Source organism: Trachypithecus francoisi, unplaced genomic scaffold (genome assembly GCF_009764315.1).
Source record: "Trachypithecus francoisi isolate TF-2019V2 unplaced genomic scaffold, Tfra_2.0 Lachesis_group11, whole genome shotgun sequence".
NCBI classification, from domain to species: Eukaryota; Metazoa; Chordata; class Mammalia; order Primates; family Cercopithecidae; genus Trachypithecus; species Trachypithecus francoisi.
Genome location: NW_022681456.1, coordinates 27,537,435 through 27,550,098, shown reverse-complemented (window position 1 = coordinate 27,550,098; position 12,664 = coordinate 27,537,435). Strand labels below are relative to the sequence as shown.

General features: G+C 41.6%; 2 long non-coding RNA genes across 2 annotated transcripts in view; one reads left to right on the top strand and one right to left on the bottom strand.

The window, feature by feature from the left end:
• LOC117089484 overlaps nt 1-12,664 on the top strand; it is a 216,061-nt gene that overhangs the window by 168,290 nt on the left and 35,107 nt on the right. The gene's annotated exons all lie outside the window — the stretch shown is intronic.
• The window catches only part of LOC117089485, a 195,562-nt gene continuing 189,901 nt past the window's right edge, over nt 7,004-12,664 (bottom strand). Inside the window, exons 5-7 of the long non-coding RNA XR_004439631.1 lie at nt 11,152-11,225; nt 10,080-10,182; nt 7,004-7,681 (exon numbers count right to left, since the gene is read on the bottom strand). This is a non-coding gene — a long non-coding RNA (uncharacterized LOC117089485). The remainder of the gene's footprint in view (nt 7,682-10,079; nt 10,183-11,151; nt 11,226-12,664) is intronic.

Below are 12,664 nucleotides of genomic sequence, written 5' to 3'. Positions count from 1 at the left end.
AATTTGCCCAGATAAATAAAACGTGGTGCATCCTGCTGGCTTCTGGATCATATGTCAGACATCTTCAGAGAAGTCTGACCTCAAAAATTAGCCCCAGTCCATAATTTCTGCATTAGCACATCCTATTCTCTCTCGAGTTCCCAAGTTTCCCCTCCTTATAGAGATTGTTTCTGGGATTCCTCTGCTTCAGCATTTCCAAGGGAAGAAAAGCCAAACTCTCAGAAATATTTGGGTGTGGAGTCATGGGCCGCTGCTCTTCCTAAATCTGTTCCCCTAGTATTCAGCAAGTTTATACTGATGCCTACACTGTCATTTAAAGAAACAAGGTCATGTATCCACAGAATGCACACTGAGGTCATCCTTCCCTCCCCTTCATTCTTGGGGAGACCTAATATTCAGGATTAGCAAGAAGATGGTGTGTTAAATCTCTGCTAGTTGAACTGCCCACCTTCCTCAAGGGTGGTCCTGGTTTGCTGCTGCTGTGAACTTTTAATTTCTTAGACAATCCAAATCTATTCCCCTCTCTCAAGCTTTTATTCCCTTCTTTCCACCCTCATCCAACAGAGAAGTCTCTTAACTACCCAGTTACATGTCTCGTAAGTGCCCAGCCTTTACTTTTGAATTGCTCGTTATCTTGTAATTAGCGAAGATGTCTTTCCCATTGGATTGTGAATTCTATGCAGTTAGGGACCACTTCTGATTTCTTCACCACTACATCCCTGTGTTTTATAGCAGGGCCCAGAACACAGTGGGTGCCTAATAACAATTTTTAAAATTCTATGACTGAAGGAGTGATGTGGTATTATAATGCAAGTCCTAGGAGTTTACCTTTTAGTAGCCCCGGGGCCCAGAGTCATGTAATAGTAGGCACTAAATAAATGATTATTAATACCTTGGCACATATTATTTCCCTCTCCTTGGACTGACTTCCTTCATTTCTGGACCTACTAAAATCCTTATCCTTTTTCAAGACTCCAGTCATGGTGACTACATAAGACCACACGGGTTGTACATCTCACAATTCCGGGGAATGCTATTCAGACGAGATTGACTGCATTCAGAATGGTATGCCTGTAGACCAGGGAATGCTATTGAAATAGACTGTGATGTGAAGAGCACCCCACTGGAGTTGTACAATATAAAACCCCTCCCAGTTCAATTGTCTCCTCTACCAGGAAGCCTTTCTGGATGCAGACTGTAATCTCCATGGGGCAGTGATTTTTGTCTTACCCACCACCTAGAACAGTGCCTGGCTCATAGCAAGCAGAGAATGAATGTTTGTTGAATGCATGCATAAACTCCTCAGTGATGAAAAGTCATTTGTCCTCTGTGCCTCACACCTTGTCCCTGCTTGTTGTCGAGCAACTGTTTTGTGTGGAATGATGTTCAAAAGTTCAGTCATAATTATGATGCGGTTCCCAATGATTTGGGACCTTAGTTGTGCTTTCTTATACTGGAAAGTGAGGGCTTCAGAGAGCCTATAATTGCAAGACTGAAGACTTTATACCACTTCTATATCCAGGTAGATCAACTCTACATAGAAATTTTTGGAAATTGTGCACACCCATGTTTTCATGTGGTCTGGAAGTTTTACTTCAGGGTGTGGTACATGCAGTGTAGGCCACAAATCATGGTTTGTGAGAAGTACTGTTTTGAGAGCAAAGGCACTGGAAACTTGGATAAGAAGCACGAATAAGCCCTAATGGAGGGCAGCAATGATCAGAGGCTGCCAGCCCAGCCCCAAACTTTAGGCACAATCACCCCCCAGCATTGCTGCCTTGAATCATATGAAAGGGTGGTGTTCACTGTTCTGAAGAGTTAGAGAAGGGTGGGACTGGTGTCATAAGCTCAGGTGACCACACCTCTTATTTCTGGTAGAACCATCTGGATATGCAATTTCATGTTTTGTGTAGTTAGAGGTCTCAGACAGATCTTGCAAGAATCATCTGTTCTCTTGCATAAGCTACAGAGCCCAAGAATCTATCCACGCTTTATTGGATGCATCTCACTTGACAGGCTATTTTTCCAGAGATGTCTTTTATTGGCCTGAGGAAAAAAAAAATTGTGATGCAATCCTCGAGTGTAGAATTTAGGTGTCAGCACACTATGGCCCCTGAGTCAAATCTAGCCTACATCCTGTTTTTGTAAATAAAGTTTTATTGGAACACAGCTATGCTCATTGTTTACCTACTGTCTATGGCTGCTTTCACTCTACAACAGCATAGTTGAGTAGTTGAGATAGAGACTGCATGGCCCCCAAAGCTGTAAGTATTTCTTTTCTGGCCCTTTACAGAAAGTTTGTCAACCCCTGACTTAGGAAATAAAGCTTCCTCTGCCAGTTAAAGGTGCCCTATTGCAATTGCCTGTCATTTAAACTCTCACAATAAGTTTAAATTCCATGATGGTTGGGAAGCACCTATCTTACGCACTGCTGTATCCCCAGGAACGGTTGCATAGTAAGTGCTTACTATATATTAGTCAAATTAATTAATTAACAGTTAAAAAGGTGGACAAACTAGAGTGGAAATAAAATATCCCCTGGAGGGGCACAGAAATTACCAGTAATTTGAAATCTACATTGATTCCTTGAGAACTGTACATTCACTTTTGTTGCTTAATTTTTTACCTCCAAGAGCTCCAGAGAAGTTACACATTAAGTAAGTGTTCAACTATTGATTTTTATGCACCTAACAACTTTCATTTTAATTTTAGAAATGTTAGTGTAGAAAATTGTGACCTTCGAGATGCAATAAAATATATACTTACCAAGCACCAAATCCCCTTTCAGAGACATCTTTTTTTTTTTTTTGAGACGGAGTTTCGCTCTTGTCACCCAGGCTGGAGTACAATGGCATGATGTCGGCTCACTGTAACCGCCACCTCCTGGTTCAAGCAATTCTCCTGCTTCAGCCTCCTGAGTAGTTGGGATTACTGGCGCCATCCAGCATGCCTGGCTAATTTTTGTATTTTTAGTAGAGACAGGGTTCTGCCATGTTGGCCAGACTAGTCTCGAACTCCTGACCTCAGGTGATCCACCCACCTCGACCTCCCAAAGTGCTGAGATTATAGGCATGAGCCACTGTGCTTGACTCGGAGACATCTTAACATCATTGCACTTACCTATTGTAGTAGTTTACTCTGACTGCCATAATAAAATACCACAGACCAGGTGACTTAAACAACAGAAATTTATTTTCTTGTAGTTCTGGAATCTGGGAATACAAGATCAAGATGTTGACAGGGATGGTGTCTCCTGAGGCCCCTTTCCTTGGCTTAGAGATGGCTGTCTTCTGCCTGTGTCTTCTCATGGTCTTTCCTCTGTGCCTGTACATCCCTGGTATTTCTCTCTGTGTCCAAATGTCGTCTTCTTTAAAGACATCAGTCAGATTAGATCAGGGTCACCCTCATACCCTTCTTATAATTTAATCACCTCTTTAAAGACCTTATCTCCAAATGCAGTCACACTCTGAGGTACTGGGAGTTACGGCTTCAACATATGAATGGGAGGGCACAATTTAGTCCACGACACCTACATGTCTCTACATACTTTCTTCTTTTACGCAAGGCTTGAGTACTTGCATGAAATCACATGTGAGGTGACTATCACATCACTGACCACTGAAAATAATGTGGCCAATTCTCCCAGTTGGGGATGTGCGCTCATCTCTACCTTCTCTACCAAAGGAATTCAAATTCCTTCGGGGTCAAGGGTTTACCAATGACTGTTCCTCCAGTTAAACTTTCAACTAAGTCTTCAAGGTCAAGGTTTGCCCTGTACGGACAAATCATGTAAATACTTTCAAGGTACTACATATGTTTAGAAATGGGAGAATAAAAGATGGTGGGGTGAGGAGGTAAGCATGTTGGCATCCACTGTAGTCCCAGCAACTCTGGAGGCTGAGGTGGGAGGATCACTTAAGCCTGGAGTTGGAGGCTGCGGTGAACTGTGATCACACTGCTGCACTCCATATTGGGCAAAAGAGCAAGTTCCTCTCTCTCTTAAAAAAAAAAAAAGATGGAGGACTACTTAACCTAACTGTTCAACCATTGGAAATTGATTAGATTCTTTATAATACAGCCATAGTATAGGATGTGATATAGTCTTTTTAAAAGTTCACTGAAGAATATTTAGTGATCCTGAAGGTTCTGTACAATATTGTTAAAGGGAAAAAAATCAATTCACAAAACAAAATGTATTCACTTATTTAATAAATATTTATTGAGCACTGGCTATGGCCAGGCAGGCAATGTTTTAGGTTGTAGGGATTTGATGAACAAGCAAAGCATCTGCCTGTGTGGAGCTTAAACTGCAGTGGAAACACTGATAACAAGCAAATGACTATAAAATATGCTATCAGCTCATGTGTGCATTGAAGGAAAATAAAGCAGAACAAGTAATCGAAGAATGGCAAAGAGAAACAATTGTTTTTGCTCATTTGGTTAGCAAGCTTTCTTGGAGGGAAGAGCATTTGAACAGTGACCTGACACAGGTGTGAATGTTGGTCATTGGAGGGTCCAGAGGAAGAATATTCCATGAGGGGAAAACTGAAAATGCAAAGATCATGAGGTGGAAACATGCCTGGAGTGTTGGGAGAATTTCAAGGGGGCCAGTGTGGCTGGAATGGAGTAAAACAAAGGCTTGCATGCCAGGGAGAGCATGATTTCAGCCCTGTGGAAATACAGTAAGTGTACAGAAAAAAAATTCTAAGGATAGATAGCAAGATTATGACACTATAGGTCATCTTGATTTCCTTTCTTTTGATTGCCTACAGTATTCTGAATTTTCTGCCACGTGTGTATTACTTTAGAAAGATAAAAATGACGAACGTCTTTATACAAAAGTTTCTGTGGAGCTCAATACCTTTGCTCTGGATGCTCTGATTGGTTGCTGGGTGTTTAGACAGCCACTCTCACTGTGCCTCATTCCAGGAACAGGGGAGAACCCCCAGCTGGGAAAGCCAGAAGGAGGTGCTTATTCAGATGCTCTCAGGTAAACACAGCAGGCTGATTTACAGTTAGCGAAGGTGGTAATGTATCCTCTCAATGGCATCGCCCACTATCAGCTATCAATACTTGTTAGCAGAATCCAATAACGACCTAATTGACAACAGAGATCTGAACAGATGTCTCACCTAATAAAAAAGCCTCTGTGACCAGCAAGCTGACCCCGTTTGGGCTTAGCTGGGCTTTGGTACTTTGTGTGTGACCCCTTTTGGCAGTTGTCATTAATCAGACAAACTGGTTGATTGTTGATTGCTGTGTGTACCAAGTCTACAAGTCAAACCTGGACCCACGGAGTGTACCTAGACCAGGTTCCCTGAACTCTGACCTCAGCCTTGTCTTCTGTCATCTCATTTAATACACACACAGGCTAGACTCTAGGGCTTTATTGGCATCAATTGTAAATAGCTATTGTAGCTAGACTCTTCACCCACCCATTCACCCTGTGAATCCCTGGTGGATTACTATGGACCCTTCATCACACAGATTTAAGTAAGTAAAGAGGTTGTTACTGGTGCGTATCTCTCTCCTTAACAAAGAGGGTCTGTGTGTGGTGTGAAGTGAACTGGCCTGAGGTTCCATCCACTGGTAGAAATGACTCTGAAGACTTCCTGTGCAGGGAGGGCAAAGAAAAAAGTGCTTTGGGATAGAGAGATCCCTTTTCCTCCTTCTGAATGTGTCAGGTAAGGTCAAGACGATGGTTGTTAGATTGCAAAGGCATTTTATCTTCCAAACTTCTGCTTCAATCAATTATGTTGGTGAATAGAATATGCTATTGTTAAGAGAATAGTCTCTTTACAGAGGCTTAAGCAACCAAATAACACAATTAATGTGCATGATATTAAGAATAAATGCCCAGAGACAGCATTCAGAACACAAGTAGAGCATTTCCTTGCGAATGAAAACATTGAAAGGTTTGTATTCTGTGATCCTAATTTCAAAGTTCACAAGTAGTCAATAAAAAAGGAAAAGATAGTTGCATGATCAAATAAATTTGGGCCTTGTTAGGTTTGACAAAGTGAGCCAGGTTGTTTTACTACAGAACTTATCAGAACCTTTCATGTATAAGATAATTAATGGAAGTGTTATTTTGACTTAACCCTTCTTACAAAATAGTGGTGTTGGGTAGAATACAGGCCAATCTTTACACAGAAGCTGACATGCATCTTTTTTTTCTAATTTTTTGTATTTAGTGGTTCACATAAATTTCTGATTAAAGGGAATAAGTTGAATTTTTTTCAGGCTTCCTGTTAGTCTCACCAGTAATAAGAATAGTTTTCTGAATCAGTGAAGAGATGAATTCATGGACGAAATGGAATGGAGAAGTAGATCAGCAAAATGTTCTCAAGAGTCTCGTTGCTTCCTCTCTGGCTCTATTTTTGTTATTGTATGATTCTGGGCCATTTCCTGTTATTATTACACTTATTGTTGTCAGAGGAAACCAATTCGTTTTAATATTAGCCTGAGCAAAACATAATTAGGAAGAGAATCTGCTACCAAAAAGGAAACACGTATGTGAGACTTTGCATTCCAAAGCCCAGTACTCAGATAAACACGCACACACGTGCGCACACACGCACAGGCAGGCACACATACACACACATGGGCACACACACAGAGGAACCCTCTCCATACAATCTCAAAACATCCTGCCAAGCCAATAAAAAATGGTCTTAGCCACTCCAAGGAAAAACAGCCTGAAAACCAGATGATTTACCAAGCTTTACACGCTTCCTATTTTTATTTTGGAAGAGGAAAGAGAAGAGGTGATAGAGAAGGGGCGAAAAAAGAAGGGGATTGGCAAGGGAACAGCTTGGAGACTGAAGGCTGAACTTCTGGCCTTCCCTTCTTAGATCTTTCAGTACTCCAGGCTCACTACTGACATTTGTCTCCTGTGAGCTGAAACCTCTGGATACTTGAAAGTCCATCATATCCATTGATGTGCTAAGACTTCCTTCTTTCTCCCTTCTCTCCCTCTTTTTGCCCTCCCTTCCTAACAAAAGGATTTTCTCTTAACTGAGTGTGCAGTTCACCCCCTTGGAAGGATCACCATTTCCTGGACAGATGCAAGAGGTGGGAAAGGGTCGGGAGAAGAAGCGAAGGAGGGAGAGGGAACCAGCAGGTGAGGAATGCCAATTCTACCAGGCTGTGTTAGGTCCTTTCATGGTTTATTTTATTTAATACACACAATCATAGTCTAAGATAGGCATTGTTATCATCCCATTCTACAGATGAGGAAATCGGGCTTACAGAGGCTAAGACATTGCACAAGGTTATAAGGTTAGGAAGTATTGGAGGCAGGATTTAAATACAGACAAGTTTACTAACTTTAAAGCCAATACTTTTACCCACAATCCTAATGTACTTCATTTAACTTCTTCAGGCTTCAGGGTTCCTATTTATGAAATAGAGACTATCCCTATTTTCACTCTTATCCCTCCAATATTGTTCCCTACATAGTAGACAGAAAGATAGCAGCCATTTGAACTGGGCTTAACTTCCAGGGGCATGAGATAAAATTAATGTCTGCAGTCAGCCTGTATGTGCTGGTATGGATCTACTCCACAAAATCCTTAGGGACCTGAGCTTCTTCCAACTCCGCACTGTCCCATCCAGAGGGGTAACCCTTGTCTTCATAGTCCAATAGAGCAGCTGGAGCTCCAACCATCACATCTGCATTCTAGGCAGAGGATGAAGAACGAAGTAAAGAAGAAAAAGGTCAAAACCACCTGTCTTTTAAGCGTGACTTTTCAATTACCCAATCACACTTCCACTCATGGTCCATTGGCCAGACTTAGTGTTATGGCTATACCTGCCTGCAGGAAAGGCTGGGAAATATAGTCTTTATTCTGTGATGCCATGCATCCAGCTAAAATTGTGGGTTTTCTATCATGCAAGAAGGAAGGAATGGTTACTAGGGATAGTGCACAGTGTCTGCAAGAGGAACCCTTTCAAAATGTAAGTCAGATCATGTTACTCTGCTGAAAACTGGGTAAAGTCTTCCCACTCGCTCAGGCTGAAAGCCAACATCTTGGCAGTGTCCAACAAGGACTTCCATGCCTTGTTCTCAAGAGTCATTGCTTCCTCTCTGGCTGGGCCCTTCCTCTCATCTGGTCCCTTCGTTCCTTAAGTCTCTGCTCAAACATCACTTCATCGGGACCACCCTACAGAAAACAGTATCCACTCCCCTATGACTCTCTGTACCCTTTACCTGGCTTTGTTTTTGTTTTCTTTTATCCCCACCTTATCTCACCTGACATAGTCTATATTTGTTCAATTTACTTATTGTCTATTTTCCTACTAGAATATAAGCTCAATGAGATCTATGACCTCATCTGTTTTTTTCACTGCTTTATATTTCAGGGCCTAGAACAGTGGCAGGCACACCGTAGACATCCAATAGACAAGAGTTGAATAGATGAATGATTGAATAAATTCTTGCTTTCTCCAGCTTCCAAAATTTGGGAGAGGATGAATGAAGTTTCCAATCTCAAAGAGCCTCGAAAATAGGAGGAGTCAAATATAAATTATTATTAGCTATCCTTTGATGTCCCCCCATTTGTAAATGTGCTCTGTTAACTGTGAAGAATAATGCAAATGCGATTGGCCATTATTGTTTTGAAGTAAGGCTCAGTGGGATAGAATTTCCAGTCATTTCTTCCCAAAGGACCAGAACTATTCATTTTAAATCCATTTCTTCCCTGCCTTCAGTTTTGAATGAACATGGCTTTGCTGCTCATAGTTTCCTAATATATCACTTTGATGGTTTATTTCACCTTAAGTAGCATGGAATTGAAGTCTGAGACTGTATCAGGCTGATTTCAGGTCTCTTTTGCTTCCCTTTGTGCCATCGCAGTAGGGGAGGATTGTCAAGCTGTGCTTGGCCAAGTTAAATGAGGAGACCAGATGGTCAGAAAGAAAGGAATTTTGGTCCAGGTTTAGGAGGAGAAAAGCTGGAGGCAAAACTCCTGCATAGTTTTTGACCTAGAGATCAAAACACTCAGCACTGGGGGTACGTTGTTGAATGCTGGGGTACCCCAGCAAAGGTTTGCAATGTAGGAGTTCCTTTTGGTGTTACTCTCCTACGACTTTCTGCCAAAACTTCAAAATGATTTTGCTGTGCTGGAGTTTTGGTTATATGGGACTTTTAGTTTTCAGAGACAGACAACATTGATTTATGTTAAACACAACAAAAAGGAAAAAAAAAAAAAAGGGAGGTAAAGAAGTCACTTTTGGCTTTTGCTTTTAGCAGGCAATTTTAAGAAAAAAGAAAACAAAATCCAAAACGGGGGGAAGAAAGGATGGAAGGAAACAAAGCAGCGATATAGAAGGCAATTTTTAATATCTCTATCCCCCAACACAGAAGAGGCAGCTGGTGCAGAAACCCAGAAGCTGTTCCAAGTTGCATTGCGAAGTGGCATCGTGAGCTTTCTGGCACTGAGACAGGGTGAGAAGGCAAGAGATAGAAAGTCAGGCAGGAGAAGGTGGCAGGGGTCCAGGCAGGAAGCAGTCTGAGTGTGAACAAGTGTCTTCGTGGTAGGGACAGATGGAAAAAAAGACTTTAGAAAAAATACTGCTGAGAAAGGAAGAGCCTGACTTCTTAATGTCCTCTGATAAAGCATTTCATCGCAGCTGGTGTTCAGCAGTCCTGGTTTTTAATATGCTGACTGCTGTGCTTGATATAAAATGGCAAGGCTTCTGCTCTGTGGCCTCAAAGCTTAAATGTTACCCCAAAAGAATAAACATAAAACACTGTTCTAGGAGTACCAGAATGCCAGGGTTGCCGGGGTTGACTGAGCTTGTCCAGGTTTTATTCTGATTGTCTCTAGCATGCCTTGGTGACTTAATAGCAATGTGGCATGTCTATAGCTGAGATGATAAGCCACTTTCACATCACCTTCCCCATTTAAGCATTATAACCACTCTGTGGCGGGAAAGTGGAGTGAGTTATGGTCACCATTACAAAGATGAGAGGACTGAGGCTCACTGAGGTTGGATGGCTTGCCCTCATTTGTAAAAGTGAGATTAGTATCTGGTTTTCTGTCTCCTAATGTTTGCCTTTTCCTTGAGTTATTTACCGGAGTTAGTTATCAATGCTGACTGAGCGTGCACTCTCCTAGACACCGGGTAGAAGCAGAAGGGGAAACCAGATATGATCCTTCTCCTTGGGACTCTCCTGACCTAAGAAAAAAGACAGATGAATGCAAATAACTGAGTCTATATACAGAGACTACCACAAGTTCACACTTTACTGAATGTTCAAACATAGTCATGCACCCTAAGGGCATTGTTGGAAGCTTTTGGAACTAAGTCTCTGGGGCTTTGAATCAACTCAGAAGACTGACTCATTCACTTGGCTGTGGAGGCTATTCCAGATATTAGGAGCTATGTATGTGGGGCCCCGGATTTGGGCCAAAAGATGCATTTGACTGGAGAGAAGGGATTGAGATTTGAGCAGTTGTTGGACAACACAGAAATGAAACAGCCATAGCAAACTTGCCTGCCGTGATTTCTCTGCTGAGATAATGGAACTTTTCAGACTCCCTGTAACTGAGATCTAGATAAAAAGAGATGTCTGGAAAAAACTGTTCCCAATTGTCGCTTGACTTTGCTTTCATAGCTATCTGAGTGTGGCATATGTCAGACTTTGAAATGCTGGGTCTCTTGGAAATACAAATACCATCTGGTTCTGGATAATTCCCAGAAACCTAGGCTACTCAGTAGGAAATGAGGAGCTGGAAACATAATACCGAGACCAGGGGCTTGTTCTTGGGCCACCCTGTCTCGTGTCCTGGTCATAGTCCCATTACTCGTACAGAAAATGTCAATGGGAAGACACCACAGGGTTCATCTTTTCATGACACAGTGACCTCTGTTATGGACATCCTGATTTCTCTTTGAGAAGCCATCCCTCACCCAGTATTTATAGTCTAGCAGCCAAGTCCCCCTTGCCTTGGCCAAGGGCAGCCTGAAACTCAAACAGGGCCCATCTCTTATCCCTAGATGGAAATCTTGAGCAGAGTGCCTGATGGGACTGAAGATGGCTGCAGTTCTATCAAGCAGACAGTGGTTCTCTGAAGAGGCTCCCCTCCGCCCACACCCATGAGTGTCTACTCCCCAGATGCTCCAATCCTACTTCTCCATCTTTACCTTCTATTCCGTGAGCTGCTTCCTTCTCTTTCTCCAAATCTCTCTTTTGCTGGTTGGACGAAGATTTCTGTTGCCTGCAATCAAAGAACCCAAAAGGATGAACAGGCGAAATCATAAACATACTTTTAAGTGCTTGGGATATGCCTGCTTCTGTCCATCCTTCAACCCACTTGCATCAGAAGCCCCCTTAGAGGCTGAGAACCTGTCCTATGAACCATGGTGCTTCAGAGTGGAACAGAGCAGAGTGTGGAACACCAGGATTTAGAGCAATCAGTGAACTATGATGTAAGCCTGTATTTCAGAAACATTACTAATAATCAGTTGATTATTAGTAATCAGTAATAACCTTCCCATTTTATATCAGGCACAGCACTCAGCATATTAAAAACAAGGACTATTGGACACCAGCTGCGATGAAATGCTTTATCAGAGGACGGCCCTTGATGTCTACGTCCGTTTGCAAGTATGGCATTAATTACAAGGCTGATTTAAGTATAATCAGTAAGTTTATATGCTGGATGCTCAAGATGATTTCTGGCTAAACATGGAATTTCTATTTCTATTTTCCTTATGTTAAAAGTCAGAACAGCAAAATGTATTCCTAATGTCACTATTATGACATTTACATCCCGAAAGTTGCAGTAAATGATCAATACAATAGTGGAATGCCTAGAAACCTGTTCCTTTTTTGCTAGGAAAAAAAAGGAGGGCACTTTTTATGTCTTTGATGTGAAGTTCATGTTCTTTGACAGTGATTGATGGAACATGCTACAGAAAAGGCTGATTACATTTTAGTAGAGAAGTGAAAAAGAAACGCATGAGAATCTCACGGCTCTGGGATTGAATGGAAAGCAAAGGAGATCTTCCAGGGGACTATGTGATGCCTCTGTGTAGCTACTGAATCTCTGGGGCCATGGATGAGAATTTGATTTGTCAGTAGGTCAGCATTCAAGAGTATGGGCTGGATGCAGAGTAAACGACCTGCTGAGAGTAATGGCCACGGCTTTACTTCTGTCTTCAAAATCCTGAACAAGCTCCTCTTTTGGCCAACTGTAACCTGGAACCATGCAGATTAGGAAGAGAAAGAGAAGGGGATTCTGAGAAAGATTTTAGCGTGGTCAAGTTGATAACGGAATGATTCAGAACAATGCAACCCTTATCAACTAGGTATATCTCTTTTTTTCTATATTTATTGTCCAAATAAAGCAAAATCATGCTTTCACCTGCCTGATATGATGTAACTGTCCTTCATACAAATGAAAACAGACTAGCCCTCTCCAAGATTCTAGACACTGTGTCATTTTATTCATCCTTGGGTTATGTTTACTTGCACTACTAGCTGAATTACACTCCCCTTTAATATCCTGTAACTTAAATACCAACATATAAGGCTTACCACTTTTATTACATTTTATATTACATAGTAAATTAATAGGAGAGGGGGCAAAGAAAGAAAATTATATATTATATATGGATATATAATTAATAATTATGTTACATATATTTATTTATA